The 16,194-nt window shown below is 37.4% G+C and overlaps 9 non-coding genes across 9 annotated transcripts; all 9 read right to left on the bottom strand.

Moving 5' to 3' along the window:
• Window positions 1–1,504: 1,504 nt before the first annotated feature.
• Window positions 1,505–1,577, bottom strand: TRNAF-GAA (transfer RNA phenylalanine (anticodon GAA)). The gene has a single exon. It is a non-coding gene; the product is annotated as a tRNA-Phe (tRNA).
• Window positions 1,578–2,673: 1,096 nt separating this feature from the next.
• Window positions 2,674–2,746, bottom strand: TRNAF-GAA (transfer RNA phenylalanine (anticodon GAA)). Its single transcript has one exon. It is a non-coding gene; the product is annotated as a tRNA-Phe (tRNA).
• A 1,676-nt stretch (window positions 2,747–4,422) lies between these two features.
• On the bottom strand, window positions 4,423–4,495 carry TRNAF-GAA (transfer RNA phenylalanine (anticodon GAA)). The gene has a single exon. It is a non-coding gene; the product is annotated as a tRNA-Phe (tRNA).
• Window positions 4,496–6,143: 1,648 nt separating this feature from the next.
• On the bottom strand, window positions 6,144–6,216 carry TRNAF-GAA (transfer RNA phenylalanine (anticodon GAA)). Its single transcript has one exon. It is a non-coding gene; the product is annotated as a tRNA-Phe (tRNA).
• Window positions 6,217–7,312: 1,096 nt separating this feature from the next.
• Window positions 7,313–7,385, bottom strand: TRNAF-GAA (transfer RNA phenylalanine (anticodon GAA)). The gene has a single exon. It is a non-coding gene; the product is annotated as a tRNA-Phe (tRNA).
• A 1,675-nt stretch (window positions 7,386–9,060) lies between these two features.
• Window positions 9,061–9,133, bottom strand: TRNAY-GUA (transfer RNA tyrosine (anticodon GUA)). Its single transcript has one exon. It is a non-coding gene; the product is annotated as a tRNA-Tyr (tRNA).
• A 1,096-nt stretch (window positions 9,134–10,229) lies between these two features.
• On the bottom strand, window positions 10,230–10,302 carry TRNAF-GAA (transfer RNA phenylalanine (anticodon GAA)). Its single transcript has one exon. It is a non-coding gene; the product is annotated as a tRNA-Phe (tRNA).
• A 3,395-nt stretch (window positions 10,303–13,697) lies between these two features.
• On the bottom strand, window positions 13,698–13,770 carry TRNAF-GAA (transfer RNA phenylalanine (anticodon GAA)). The gene has a single exon. It is a non-coding gene; the product is annotated as a tRNA-Phe (tRNA).
• A 1,096-nt stretch (window positions 13,771–14,866) lies between these two features.
• Window positions 14,867–14,939, bottom strand: TRNAF-GAA (transfer RNA phenylalanine (anticodon GAA)). The gene has a single exon. It is a non-coding gene; the product is annotated as a tRNA-Phe (tRNA).
• Between the last annotated feature and the right edge of the window lie 1,255 nt (window positions 14,940–16,194).

Here is a 16,194-nt window from a genome sequence, read left to right as displayed (position 1 = left end):
GAATGGACTAGCACCATATTACACAGAGGTATTTGGCCTGAGTAGGTAAGCTATGTCATCTGAATACTGAAATCTGTGTTCAAGGAGAAGTGGAAGCTGATGCAGACAAGAGTTTACTTTACAAAAAAGCATGAAATAGGAAACATTTGTAGTCGAAGCTGAATGCAAGAGAGGTGGAAGCAAATTTAGAAGGAGGACAGAAAGACAATTCTATGTTGAATTGATCATGTTGTCGGTCAGTTGATCAAATATTTTGATAAATAAAGAAAGAAAAACTTGAGCTGATACCAAGAAATATTTTGTGAGAAGCAAGAAACCTCTCAGACTTTTCCGAAACCCAGCATTGAAAAAGGGACTTTTAGATTTTCAATCTAACACTCTCCCAACTGAGCTATTTCATCCAGCTGGCCATTTTGGCTTTCTGTTGTATTTTTGATAATTGTTAAAGATAAATGCAGACCCTGGTCATTCTATCTGCATGTGCAGTTATGTGTTAAATTGTCCAATATTATTCAGCAGCTAAATTGGTCTGATGGGTGAATTTCCTTTTTAGGAGCCAAGTTAGTTAGAAGATGTTTGTAAACTATGAATGGACTTATACTCAGACACACAGACCTATATGGCGAGGGTAGGCAAACTAGGTCATCTGACTACTAACAGTTTTGTATAAGGGGAACTCGAGGCTGATGCAGGCAAAGCTTTACTTTCAATTAAAGGAAGAATTGGCAAATAAAGCAGGTAAAGTTGAATACAAGAGAGGTGGAAGCAAGTTTGACAGAAAGACAGAATGTAAAAAATATGTTGAAATGGTTGTCTTATCGATCAGCTTGATAAAAGGTTTTGATCATTATAAACAACGTCAATATGAGTTGACTCCAAATAGCATTTGTGGCATGCAAAGCAGAAGTTCAAAATGTGCCTAAACCCGGGATTGAACCAGGGACCTTTAGATCTTCAGTCTACTGCTCTCCCAACTGAGCTATTTCATCCAGCTGGCAATTTTGGCTTTCTGTTGTATTTTTTATAATTGTTAAAGATAAATGCAGAACCTGGTCACTCTATCTGCATGTGCAGTTATGTGTTAAATTGTCCAGTATTATTCAGTAGCTAAATTGGTCTGATGGGTGAATTTCCTTTTTAGGAGCCAAGTTAGTTAGATGATGTTTGTAAACTATGAATGGACTTATACTCAGAAACACAGACCTATATGGCGAGGGTCGGCAAGCTAGGTCATCTGACTACTAACAGTTTTGTATAAGGGGAACTGGAGGCTGATGCAGGCAAAGCTTTACTTTCAATTAAAGGAAGAATTGGGAAATAAAGGAGGCAAAGTTGAATACAAGAGAGGTGGAAGCAAGTTTGAAAGAAAGACAGAAAGTAAATAATATGTTGAATTAATTGTATTGTCGATTATCTTGATAAAAGGTTTTGATCATTATAAACAAAGTCAATATGAATTGACTCAAAATAGTCTTTGTGGCATGCAAAGCAGAAGTTCAAAATGTGCCGAAACCCGGGATCGAACCAGGGACCTTTAGATCTTCAGTCTAACGCTCTCCCAGCTGAGCTATTTCGGCCTGCCAGCAGTTATAGTATTCAGCCTCTTTTTTTGAACAATCCCAGAACAGAGATGCAGAACCTGGATTTTCAATCTGAGGTTAGAGCTGTGTTTTAATGTGTCCTGCATTGTTCAGCAGCTAACTGGTGAAATGGGTGAGTAGCGTTTTTGGGATAAATGTTAGGTCGTTTTTCTTTTAAAACTCTAAGTGGACCAGCACTGTATTACACAGACGTATGTCGCCTGAGTAGGTAAGCTATGTCATCTCAATACTGACAACTTTGTTCAAGGAGAAGTGAAAGCTGATGCAGAGAAGAGTTTACTTTGAAAAAAGTATAAAATGGGATAAATTCGTCATCAAAGCTGATGGCAAGAGAGGTGGAAGCAAGTTTAGAAGGAGGACAGAAAGACAACTTTTTGTTGAAGTTATCATGTTGTTGATCAGTTGATAAAATATTTTGAGAAATAAAGAAAAAAAAACTAGAGCTGATTTCAAGAAATATTTTGCAAGAATGTAGGATCCCCTCGCACTGTGCTGAAAGTCAGGATTGAATCGGGTACCTTAAGCTCTTCAGTCTAACGATCTCCCAACTGAGATATTTCAGCCAACAAGTCCCTGTGGCCTCCTGATGTATTATTAATAATTGTAGACGATACATACAGAACCTGGTCATTCTATTTTCGTTTATAGTTATATGTTAAAGTGTCCAGTATCATTCAGCAGGTAACTTGGTCTGATGAGTGAATATCCTTTTTAGGGGACAATGTAGGTAGAATTTTTTTTTCTAAACTCTGAATTGACTTATACTCTGAAACACAGACCTATATGGCCAGGGTGTACAAGCTATGTCATCTGACTACTGACAGTTTTGTATAAGGGGAATTGGAGGCTGATGCAGGCAAAGCTTTACTTTAAAATAAAGCAAGAAGTTGCAAATAAATGAGGCATAGTTGAATACAAGAGAGGTGGAAGCAAGTTTGAAAAGAAGACAGAAAGTAAATAATATGTTGAATTGATTGTGTTGTTGATCAGATTGATAAAAGGTTTTGATAAAGAAGAGCGCTGATTTAACTCCAAACAGCTTTCGAGACATGAAAAGCAGAGGTTGAAATTGTGCCGAAACCCGGGATTGAACCAGGGACCTTTAGATCTTCAGTCTAACGCTCTCCCAACTGAGCTATTTCGGCCTGCTGGTAGTTTGGGTCTTCATCCTTTCTTTTAAACTTCCCAAGAAAATAGATGCTCAACCTCATGCTAGAGCTATGTTTTAAGATGTCCTGTATCATTCATCAGTTAACGGGTGCAATAGGTAAATAGCATTTTTCGGATCCAGGTTAGGTAGCTTTTGTTTTTTACTCTGAATGGACTAGCACCATATTACACAGAGGTATTTGGCCTGAGTAGGTAAGCTATGTCATCTGAATACTGAAATCTGTGTTCAAGGAGAAGTGGAAGCTGATGCAGACAAGAGTTTACTTTACAAAAAAGCATGAAATAGGAAACATTTGTAGTCGAAGCTGAATGCAAGAGAGGTGGAAGCAAATTTAGAAGGAGGACAGAAAGACAATTCTATGTTGAATTGATCATGTTGTCGATCAGTTGATCAAATATTTTGATAAATAAAGAAAGAAAAACTTGAGCTGATACCAAGAAATATTTTGCGAGAAGCAAGAAACCTCTCAGACTTTTCCGAAACCCAGCATTGAAGAAGGGACTTTTAGATTTTCAATCTAACACTCTCCCAACTGAGCTATTTCATCCAGCTGGCCATTTTGGCTTTCTGTTGTATTTTTGATAATTGTTAAAGATAAATGCAGACCCTGGTCATTCTATCTGCATGTGCAGTTATGTGTTAAATTGTCCAATATTATTCAGCAGCTAAATTGGTCTGATGGGTGAATTTCCTTTTTAGGAGCCAAGTTAGTTAGAAGATGTTTGTAAACTATGAATGGATTTATACTCAGACACACAGACCTATATGGCGAGGGTAGGCAAACTAGGTCATCTGACTACTAACAGTTTTGTATAAGGGGAACTCGAGGCTGATGCAGGCAAAGCTTTACTTTCAATTAAAGGAAGAATTGGCAAATAAAGCAGGTAAAGTTGAATACAAGAGAGGTGGAAGCAAGTTTGACAGAAAGACAGAATGTAAAAAATATGTTGAAATGGTTGTCTTATCGATCAGCTTGATAAAAGGTTTTGATCATTATAAACAACGTCAATATGAGTTGACTCCAAATAGCATTTGTGGCATGCAAAGCAGAAGTTCAAAATGTGCCTAAACCCGGGATTGAACCAGGGACCTTTAGATCTTCAGTCTACTGCTCTCCCAACTGAGCTATTTCATCCAGCTGGCAATTTTGGCTTTCTGTTGTATTTTTTATAATTGTTAAAGATAAATGCAGAACCTGGTCACTCTATCTGCATGTGCAGTTATGTGTTAAATTGTCCAGTAGTATTCAGTAGCTAAATTGGTCTGATGGGTGAATTTCCTTTTTAGGAGCCAAGTTAGTTAGATGATGTTTGTAAACTAGGAATGGACTTATACTCAGAAACACAGACCTATATGGCGAGGGTCGGCAAGCTAGGTCATCTGACTACTAACAGTTTTGTATAAGGGGAACTGGAGGCTGATGCAGGCAAAGCTTTACTTTCAATTAAAGGAAGAATTGGGAAATAAAGGAGGCAAAGTTGAATACAAGAGAGGTGGAAGCAAGTTTGAAAGAAAGACAGAAAGTAAATAATATGTTGAATTAATTGTATTGTTGATTATCTTGATAAAAGGTTTTGATCATTATAAACAAAGTCAATATGAGTTGACTCAAAATAGTCTTTGTGGCATGCAAAGCAGAAGTTCAAAATGTGCCGAAACCCGGGATCGAACCAGGGACCTTTAGATCTTCAGTCTAACGCTCTCCCAACTGAGCTATTTCGGCCTGCCAGCAGCTATAGTATTCAGCCTCTTTTTTTGAACAATCCCAGAACAGAGATGCAGAACCTGGATTTTCAATCTGAGGTTAGAGCTGTGTTTTAATGTGTCCTGCATTGTTCAGCAGCTAACTGGTGAAATGGGTGAGTAGCGTTTTTGGGATAAATGTTAGGTTGTTTTTCTTTTAAAACTCTAAGTGGACCAGCACTGTATTACACAGACGTATGTCGCCTGAGTAGGTAAGCTATGTCATCTCAATACTGACAACTTTGTTCAAGGAGAAGTGAAAGCTGATGCAGACAAGAGTTTACTTTGAAAAAAGTATAAAATGGGATAAATTCGTCATCAAAGTTGATGGCAAGAGAGGTGGAAGCAAGTTTAGAAGGAGGACAGAAAGACAACTTTTTGTTGAAGTTATCATGTTGTTGATCAGTTGATAAAATATTTTGAGAAATAAAGAAAAAAAAAATAGAGCTGATTTCAAGAAATATTTTGCAAGAATGTAGGATCCCCTCGCACTGTGCTGAAAGTCAGGATTGAATCAGGTACCTTAAGCTCTTCAGTCTAACGATCTCCCAACTGAGATATTTCAGCCAACAAGTCCCTGTGGCCTCCTGATGTATTATTAATAATTGTAGACGATACATACAGAACCTGGTCATTCTATTTTCGTTTATAGTTATGTGTTAAAGTGTCCAGTATCATTCAGCAGGTAACTTGGTCTGATGAGTGAATATCCTTTTTAGGGGACAAGGTAGGTAGAATTTTTTTTCTAAACTTTGAATTGACTTATACTCTGAAACACAGACCTATATGGCCAGGGTGTACAAGCTATGTCATCTGACTACTGACAGTTTTGTATAAGGGGAATTGGAGGCTGATGCAGGCAAAGCTTTACTTTAAAATAAAGCAAGAAGTTGCAAATAAATGAGGCATAGTTGAATACAAGAGAGGTGGAAGCAAGTTTGAAAGGAAGACAGAAAGTAAATAATATGTTGAATTGGTTGTGTTGTTGATCAGATTGATAAAAGGTTTTGATAAAGAAGAGCGTTGATTTAACTCCAAACAGCTTTTGTGACATGAAAAGCAGAAGTTGAAATTGTGCCGAAACCCGGGATTGAATCAGGGACCTTTAGATCTTCAGTCTAACGCTCTCCCAACTGAGCTATTTTTTATAATTGTTAAAGATAAATGCAGAACCTGGTCACTCTATCTGCATGTGCAGTTATGTGTTAAATTGTCCAGTATTATTCAGTAGCTAAATTGGTCTGATTGGTGAATTTCCTTTTTAGGAGCCAAGTTAGTTAGATGATGTTTGTAAACTATGAATGGACTTATACTCAGAAACACAGACCTATATGGCGAGGGTCGGCAAGCTAGGTGATCTGACTACTAACAGTTTTGTATAAGGGGAACTGGAGGCTGATGCAGGCAAAGCTTTACTTTCAATTAAAGGAAGAATTGGGAAATAAAGGAGGCAAAGTTGAATACAAGAGAGGTGGAAGCAAGTTTGAAAGAAAGACAGAAAGTAAATAATATGTTGAATTAATTGTATTGTCGATTATCTTGATAAAAGGTTTTGATCATTATAAACAAAGTCAATATGAGTTGACTCAAAATAGTCTTTGTGGCATGCAAAGCAGAAGTTCAAAATGTGCCGAAACCCGGGATCGAACCAGGGACCTTTAGATCTTCAGTCTAACGCTCTCCCAACTGAGCTATTTCGGCCTGCCAGCAGTTATAGTATTCAGCCTCTTTTTTTGAACAATCCCAGAACAGAGATGCAGAACCTGGATTTTCAATCTGAGGTTAGAGCTGTGTTTTAATGTGTCCTGCATTGTTCAGCAGCTAACTGGTGAAATGGGTGAGTAGCGTTTTTGGGATAAATGTTAGGTCGTTTTTCTTTTAAAACTCTAAGTGGACCAGCACTGTATTACACAGACGTATGTCGCCTGAGTAGGTAAGCTATGTCATCTCAATACTGACAACTTTGTTCAAGGAGAAGTGAAAGCTGATGCAGACAAGAGTTTACTTTGAAAAAAGTATAAAATGGGATAAATTCGTCATCAAAGCTGATGGCAAGAGAGGTGGAAGCAAGTTTAGAAGGAGGACAGAAAGACAACTTTTTGTTGAAGTTATCATGTTGTTGATCAGTTGATAAAATATTTTGAGAAATAAAGAAAAAAAAACTAGAGCTGATTTCAAGAAATATTTTGCAAGAATGTAGGATCCCCTCGCACTGTGCTGAAAGTCAGGATTGAATCAGGTACCTTAAGCTCTTCAGTCTAACGATCTCCCAACTGAGATATTTCAGCCAACAAGTCCCTGTGGCCTCCTGATGTATTATTAATAATTGTAGACGATACATACAGAACCTGGTCATTCTATTTTCGTTTATAGTTATGTGTTAAAGTGTCCAGTATCATTCAGCAGGTAACTTGGTCTGATGAGTGAATATCCTTTTTAGGGGACAATGTAGGTAGAATTTTTTTTTCTAAACTCTGAATTGACTTATACTCTGAAACACAGACCTATATGGCCAGGGTGTACAAGCTATGTCATCTGACTACTGACAGTTTTGTATAAGGGGAATTGGAGGCTGATGCAGGCAAAGCTTTACTTTAAAATAAAGCAAGAAGTTTCAAATAAATGAGGCATAGTTGAATACAAGAGAGGTGGAAGCAAGTTTGAAAAGAAGACAGAAAGTAAATAATATGTTGAATTGATTGTGTTGTTGATCAGATTGATAAAAGGTTTTGATAAAGAAGAGCGTTGATTTAACTCCAAACAGCTTTTGAGACATGAAAATCAGAGGTTGAAATTGTGCCGAAACCCGGGATTGAACCAGGGACCTTTAGATCTTCAGTCTAACGCTCTCCCAACTGAGCTATTTCGGCCTGCTGGTAGTTTGGGTCTTCATCCTTTCTTTTAAACTTCCCAAGAAAATAGTTGCTCAACCTCATGCTAGAGCTATGTTTTAAGATGTCCTGTATCATTCATCAGTTAACGGGTGCAATAGGTAAATAGCATTTTTCGGATCCAGGTTAGATAGCTTTTTTTTTTACTCTGAATGGACTAGCACCATATTACACAGAGGTATTTGGCCTGAGTAGGTAAGCTATGTCATCTGAATACTGAAATCTGTGTTCAAGGAGAAGTGGAAGCTGATGCAGACAAGAGTTTACTTTACAAAAAAGCATGAAATAGGAAACATTTGTAGTCGAAGCTGAATGCAAGAGAGGTGGAAGCAAATTTAGAAGGAGGACAGAAAGACAATTCTATGTTGAATTGATCATGTTGTCGATCAGTTGATCAAATATTTTGATAAATAAAGAAAGAAAAACTTGAGCTGATACCAAGAAATATTTTGTGAGAAGCAAGAAACCTCTCAGACTTTTCCGAAACCCAGCATTGAAAAAGGGACTTTTAGATTTTCAATCTAACACTCTCCCAACTGAGCTATTTCATCCAGCTGGCCATTTTGGCTTTCTGTTGTATTTTTGATAATTGTTAAAGATAAATGCAGACCCTGGTCATTCTATCTGCATGTGCAGTTATGTGTTAAATTGTCCAATATTATTCAGCAGCTAAATTGGTCTGATGGGTGAATTTCCTTTTTAGGAGCCAAGTTAGTTAGAAGATGTTTGTAAACTATGAATGGACTTATACTCAGACACACAGACCTATATGGCGAGGGTAGGCAAACTAGGTCATCTGACTACTAACAGTTTTGTATAAGGGGAACTCGAGGCTGATGCAGGCAAAGCTTTACTTTCAATTAAAGGAAGAATTGGCAAATAAAGCAGGTAAAGTTGAATACAAGAGAGGTGGAAGCTAGTTTGACAGAAAGACAGAATGTAAAAAATATGTTGAAATGCTTGTCTTATCGATCAGCTTGATAAAAGGTTTTGATCATTATAAACAACGTCAATATGAGTTGACTCCAAATAGCATTTGTGGCATGCAAAGCAGAAGTTCAAAATGTGCCTAAACCCTGGATTGAACCAGGGACCTTTAGATCTTCAGTCTACTGCTATCCCAACTGAGCTATTTCATCCAGCTGGCAATTTTGGCTTTCTGTTGTATTTTTTATAATTGTTAAAGATAAATGCAGAACCTGGTCACTCTATCTGCATGTGCAGTTATGTGTTAAATTGTCCAGTATTATTCAGTAGCTAAATTGGTCTGATTGGTGAATTTCCTTTTTAGGAGCCAAGTTAGTTAGATGATGTTTGTAAACTATGAATGGACTTATACTCAGAAACACAGACCTATATGGCGAGGGTCGGCAAGCTAGGTCATCTGACTACTAACAGTTTTGTATAAGGGGAACTGGAGGCTGATGCAGGCAAAGCTTTACTTTCAATTAAAGGAAGAATTGGGAAATAAAGGAGGCAAAGTTGAATACAAGAGAGGTGGAAGCAAGTTTGAAAGAAAGACAGAAAGTAAATAATATGTTGAATTAATTGTATTGTCGATTATCTTGATAAAAGGTTTTGATCATTATAAACAAAGTCAATATGAGTTGACTCAAAATAGTCTTTGTGGCATGCAAAGCAGAAGTTCAAAATGTGCCGAAACCCGGGATCGAACCAGGGACCTTTAGATCTACAGTCTAACGCTCTCCCAACTGAGCTATTTCGGCCTGCCAGCAGTTATAGTATTCAGCCTCTTTTTTTGAACAATCCCAGAACAGAGATGCAGAACCTGGATTTTCAATCTGAGGTTAGAGCTGTGTTTTAATGTGTCCTGCATTGTTCAGCAGCTAACTGGTGAAATGGGTGAGTAGCGTTTTTGGGATAAATGTTAGGTCGTTTTTCTTTTAAAACTCTAAGTGGACCAGCACTGTATTACACAGACGTATGTCGCCTGAGTAGGTAAGCTATGTCATCTCAATACTGACAACTTTGTTCAAGGAGAAGTGAAAGCTGATGCAGAGAAGAGTTTACTTTGAAAAAAGTATAAAATGGGATAAATTCGTCATCAAAGCTGATGGCAAGAGAGGTGGAAGCAAGTTTAGAAGGAGGACAGAAAGACAACTTTTTGTTGAAGTTATCATGTTGTTGATCAGTTGATAAAATATTTTGAGAAATAAAGAAAAAAAAACTAGAGCTGATTTCAAGAAATATTTTGCAAGAATGTAGGATCCCCTCGCACTGTGCTGAAAGTCAGGATTGAATCAGGTACCTTAAGCTCTTCAGTCTAACGATCTCCCAACTGAGATATTTCAGCCAACAAGTCCCTGTGGCCTCCTGATGTATTATTAATAATTGTAGACGATACATACAGAACCTGGTCATTCTATTTTCGTTTATAGTTATATGTTAAAGTGTCCAGTATCATTCAGCAGGTAACTTGGTCTGATGAGTGAATATCCTTTTTAGGGGACAATGTAGGTAGAATTTTTTTTTCTAAACTCTGAATTGACTTATACTCTGAAACACAGACCTATATGGCCAGGGTGTACAAGCTATGTCATCTGACTACTGACAGTTTTGTATAAGGGGAATTGGAGGCTGATGCAGGCAAAGCTTTACTTTAAAATAAAGCAAGAAGTTTCAAATAAATGAGGCATAGTTGAATACAAGAGAGGTGGAAGCAAGTTTGAAAAGAAGACAGAAAGTAAATAATATGTTGAATTGATTGTGTTGTTGATCAGATTGATAAAAGGTTTTGATAAAGAAGAGCGTTGATTTAACTCCAAACAGCTTTCGAGACATGAAAAGCAGAGGTTGAAATTGTGCCGAAACCCGGGATTGAACCAGGGACCTTTAGATCTTCAGTCTAACGCTCTCCCAACTGAGCTATTTCGGCCTGCTGGTAGTTTGGGTCTTCATCCTTTCTTTTAAACTTCCCAAGAAAATAGATGCTCAACCTCATGCTAGAGCTATGTTTTAAGATGTCCTGTATCATTCATCAGTTAACGGGTGCAATAGGTAAATAGCATTTTTCGGATCCAGGTTAGGTAGCTTTTTTTTTTACTCTGAATGGACTAGCACCATATTACACAGAGGTATTTGGCCTGAGTAGGAAAGCTATGTCATCTGAATACTGAAATCTGTGTTCAAGGAGAAGTGGAAGCTGATGCAGACAAGAGTTTACTTTACAAAAAAGCATGAAATAGGAAACATTTGTAGTCGAAGCTGAATGCAAGAGAGGTGGAAGCAAATTTAGAAGGAGGACAGAAAGACAATTCTATGTTGAATTGATCATGTTGTCGATCAGTTGATCAAATATTTTGATAAATAAAGAAAGAAAAACTTGAGCTGATACCAAGAAATATTTTGCGAGAAGCAAGAAACCTCTCAGACTTTTCTGAAACCCAGCATTGAACAAGGGACTTTTAGATTTTCAATCTAACACTCTCCCAACTGAGCTATTTCATCCAGCTGGCCATTTTGGCTTTCTGTTGTATTTTTGATAATTGTTAAAGATAAATGCAGACCCTGGTCATTCTATCTGCATGTGCAGTTATGTGTTAAATTGTCCAATATTATTCAGCAGCTAAATTGGTCTGATGGGTGAATTTCCTTTTTAGGAGCCAAGTTAGTTAGAAGATGTTTGTAAACTATGAATGGATTTATACTCAGACACACAGACCTATATGGCGAGGGTAGGCAAACTAGGTCATCTGACTACTAACAGTTTTGTATCAGGGGAACTTGAGGCTGATGCAGGCAAAGCTTTACTTTCAATTAAAGGAAGAATTGGCAAATAAAGCAGGTAAAGTTGAATACAAGAGAGGTGGAAGCAAGTTTGACAGAAAGACAGAATGTAAAAAATATGTTGAAATGGTTGTCTTATCGATCAGCTTGATAAAAGGTTTTGATCATTATAAACAACGTCAATATGAGTTGACTCCAAATAGCATTTGTGGCATGCAAAGCAGAAGTTCAAAATGTGCCTAAACCCGGGATTGAACCAGGGACCTTTAGATCTTCAGTCTACTGCTCTCCCAACTGAGCTATTTCATCCAGCTGGCAATTTTGGCTTTCTGTTGTATTTTTTATAATTGTTAAAGATAAATGCAGAACCTGGTCACTCTATCTGCATGTGCAGTTATGTGTTAAATTGTCCAGTATTATTCAGTAGCTAAATTGGTCTGATGGGTGAATTTCCTTTTTAGGAGCCAAGTTAGTTAGATGATGTTTGTAAACTATGAATGGACTTATACTCAGAAACACAGACCTATATGGCGAGGGTCGGCAAGCTAGGTCATCTGACTACTAACAGTTTTGTATAAGGGGAACTGGAGGCTGATGCAGGCAAAGCTTTACTTTCAATTAAAGGAAGAATTGGGAAATAAAGGAGGCAAAGTTGAATACAAGAGAGGTGGAAGCAAGTTTGAAAGAAAGACAGAAAGTAAATAATATGTTGAATTAATTGTATTGTCGATTATCTTGATAAAAGGTTTTGATCATTAAAAACAAAGTCAATATGAGTTGACTCAAAATAGTCTTTGTGGCATGCAAAGCAGAAGTTCAAAATGTGCTGAAACCCGGGATCGAACCAGGGACCTTTAGATCTTCAGTCTAACACTCTCCCAACTGAGCTATTTCGGCCTGCCAGCAGCTATAGTATTCAGCCTCTTTTTTTGAACAATCCCAGAACAGAGATGCAGAACCTGGATTTTCAATCTGAGGTTAGAGCTGTGTTTTAATGTGTCCTGCATTGTCCAGCAGCTAACTGGTGAAATGGGTGAGTAGCGTTTTTGGGATAAATGTTAGGTCGTTTTTCTTTTAAAACTCTGAGTGGACCAGCACTGTATTACACAGACGTATGTCGCCTGAGTAGGTAAGCTATGTCATCTCAATACTGACAACTTTGTTCAAGGAGAAGTGAAAGCTGATGCAGACAAGAGTTTACTTTGAAAAAAGTATAAAATGGGATAAATTCGTCATCAAAGTTGATGGCAAGAGAGGTGGAAGCAAGTTTAGAAGGAGGACAGAAAGACAACTTTTTGTTGAAGTTATCATGTTGTTGATCAGTTGATAAAATATTTTGAGAAATAAAGAAAAAAAAATAGAGCTGATTTCAAGAAATATTTTGCAAGAATGTAGGATCCCCTCGCACTGTGCTGAAAGTCAGGATTGAATCAGGTACCTTAAGCTCTTCAGTCTAACGATCTCCCAACTGAGATATTTCAGCCAACAAGTCCCTGTGGCCTCCTGATGTATTATTAATAATTGTAGACGATACATACAGAACCTGGTCATTCTATTTTCGTTTATAGTTATGTGTTAAAGTGTCCAGTATCATTCAGCAGGTAACTTGGTCTGATGAGTGAATATCCTTTTTAGGGGACAAGGTAGGTAGAATTTTTTTTCTAAACTTTGAATTGACTTATACTCTGAAACACAGACCTATATGGCCAGGGTGTACAAGCTATGTCATCTGACTACTGACAGTTTTGTATAAGGGGAATTGGAGGCTGATGCAGGCAAAGCTTTACTTTAAAATAAAGCAAGAAGTTGCAAATAAATGAGGCATAGTTGAATACAAGAGAGGTGGAAGCAAGTTTGAAAGGAAGACAGAAAGTAAATAATATGTTGAATTGGTTGTGTTGTTGATCAGATTGATAAAAGGTTTTGATAAAGAAGAGCGTTGATTTAACTCCAAACAGCTTTTGTGACATGAAAAGCAGAAGTTGAAATTGTGCCGAAACCCGGGATTGAATCAGGGACCTTTAGATCTTCAGTCTAACGCTCTCCCAACTGAGCTATTTTTTATAATTGTTAAAGATAAATGCAGAACCTGGTCACTCTATCTGCATGTGCAGTTATGTGTTAAATTGTCCAGTATTATTCAGTAGCTAAATTGGTCTGATGGGTGAATTTCCTTTTTAGGAGCCAAGTTAGTTAGATGATGTTTGTAAACTATGAATGGACTTATACTCAGAAACACAGACCTATATGGCGAGGGTCGGCAAGCTAGGTCATCTGACTACTAACAGTTTTGTATAAGGGGAACTGGAGGCTGATGCAGGCAAAGCTTTACTTTCAATTAAAGGAAGAATTGGGAAATAAAGGAGGCAAAGTTGAATACAAGAGAGGTGGAAGCAAGTTTGAAAGAAAGACAGAAAGTAAATAATATGTTGAATTAATTGTATTGTCGATTATCTTGATAAAAGGTTTTGATCATTATAAACAAAGTCAATATGAGTTGACTCAAAATAGTCTTTGTGGCATGCAAAGCAGAAGTTCAAAATGTGCCGAAACCCGGGATCGAACCAGGGACCTTTAGATCTTCAGTCTAACGCTCTCCCAACTGAGCTATTTCGGCCTGCCAGCAGTTATAGTATTCAGCCTCTTTTTTTGAACAATCCCAGAACAGAGATGCAGAACCTGGATTTTCAATCTGAGGTTAGAGCTGTGTTTTAATGTGTCCTGCATTGTTCAGCAGCTAACTGGTGAAATGGGTGAGTAGCGTTTTTGGGATAAATGTTAGGTCGTTTTTCTTTTAAAACTCTAAGTGGACCAGCACTGTATTACACAGACGTATGTCGCCTGAGTAGGTAAGCTATGTCATCTCAATACTGACAACTTTGTTCAAGGAGAAGTGAAAGCTGATGCAGACAAGAGTTTACTTTGAAAAAAGTATAAAATGGGATAAATTCGTCATCAAAGCTGATGGCAAGAGAGGTGGAAGCAAGTTTAGAAGGAGGACAGAAAGACAACTTTTTGTTGAAGTTATCATGTTGTTGATCAGTTGATAAAATATTTTGAGAAATAAAGAAAAAAAAACTAGAGCTGATTTCAAGAAATATTTTGCAAGAATGTAGGATCCCCTCGCACTGTGCTGAAAGTCAGGATTGAATCAGGTACCTTAAGCTCTTCAGTCTAACGATCTCCCAACTGAGATATTTCAGCCAACAAGTCCCTGTGGCCTCCTGATGTATTATTAATAATTGTAGACGATACATACAGAACCTGGTCATTCTATTTTCGTTTATAGTTATGTGTTAAAGTGTCCAGTATCATTCAGCAGGTAACTTGGTCTGATGAGTGAATATCCTTTTTAGGGGACAATGTAGGTAGAATTTTTTTTTCTAAACTCTGAATTGACTTATACTCTGAAACACAGACCTATATGGCCAGGGTGTACAAGCTATGTCATCTGACTACTGACAGTTTTGTATAAGGGGAATTGGAGGCTGATGCAGGCAAAGCTTTACTTTAAAATAAAGCAAGAAGTTTCAAATAAATGAGGCATAGTTGAATACAAGAGAGGTGGAAGCAAGTTTGAAAAGAAGACAGAAAGTAAATAATATGTTGAATTGATTGTGTTGTTGATCAGATTGATAAAAGGTTTTGATAAAGAAGAGCGTTGATTTAACTCCAAACAGCTTTTGAGACATGAAAATCAGAGGTTGAAATTGTGCCGAAACCCGGGATTGAACCAGGGACCTTTAGATCTTCAGTCTAACGCTCTCCCAACTGAGCTATTTCGGCCTGCTGGTAGTTTGGGTCTTCATCCTTTCTTTTAAACTTCCCAAGAAAATAGTTGCTCAACCTCATGCTAGAGCTATGTTTTAAGATGTCCTGTATCATTCATCAGTTAACGGGTGCAATAGGTAAATAGCATTTTTCGGATCCAGGTTAGATAGCTTTTTTTTTTACTCTGAATGGACTAGCACCATATTACACAGAGGTATTTGGCCTGAGTAGGTAAGCTATGTCATCTGAATACTGAAATCTGTGTTCAAGGAGAAGTGGAAGCTGATGCAGACAAGAGTTTACTTTACAAAAAAGCATGAAATAGGAAACATTTGTAGTCGAAGCTGAATGCAAGAGAGGTGGAAGCAAATTTAGAAGGAGGACAGAAAGACAATTCTATGTTGAATTGATCATGTTGTCGATCAGTTGATCAAATATTTTGATAAATAAAGAAAGAAAAACTTGAGCTGATACCAAGAAATATTTTGTGAGAAGCAAGAAACCTCTCAGACTTTTCCGAAACCCAGCATTGAAAAAGGGACTTTTAGATTTTCAATCTAACACTCTCCCAACTGAGCTATTTCATCCAGCTGGCCATTTTGGCTTTCTGTTGTATTTTTGATAATTGTTAAAGATAAATGCAGACCCTGGTCATTCTATCTGCATGTGCAGTTATGTGTTAAATTGTCCAATATTATTCAGCAGCTAAATTGGTCTGATGGGTGAATTTCCTTTTTAGGAGCCAAGTTAGTTAGAAGATGTTTGTAAACTATGAATGGACTTATACTCAGACACACAGACCTATATGGCGAGGGTAGGCAAACTAGGTCATCTGACTACTAACAGTTTTGTATAAGGGGAACTCGAGGCTGATGCAGGCAAAGCTTTACTTTCAATTAAAGGAAGAATTGGCAAATAAAGCAGGTAAAGTTGAATACAAGAGAGGTGGAAGCTAGTTTGACAGAAAGACAGAATGTAAAAAATATGTTGAAATGCTTGTCTTATCGATCAGCTTGATAAAAGGTTTTGATCATTATAAACAACGTCAATATGAGTTGACTCCAAATAGCATTTGTGGCATGCAAAGCAGAAGTTCAAAATGTGCCTAAACCCTGGATTGAACCAGGGACCTTTAGATCTTCAGTCTACTGCTATCCCAACTGAGCTATTTCATCCAGCTGGCAATTTTGGCTTTCTGTTGTATTTTTTATAATTGTTAAAGATAAATGCAGAACCTGGTCACTCTATCTGCATGTGCAGTTATGTGTTA

This window comes from Triturus cristatus, chromosome 8 (assembly GCF_964204655.1).
Source record: "Triturus cristatus chromosome 8, aTriCri1.1, whole genome shotgun sequence".
NCBI classification, from domain to species: Eukaryota; Metazoa; Chordata; class Amphibia; order Caudata; family Salamandridae; genus Triturus; species Triturus cristatus.
Note: the sequence above shows the minus strand (reverse complement) of the source record. Positions and strands in the feature narration are given on the sequence as shown.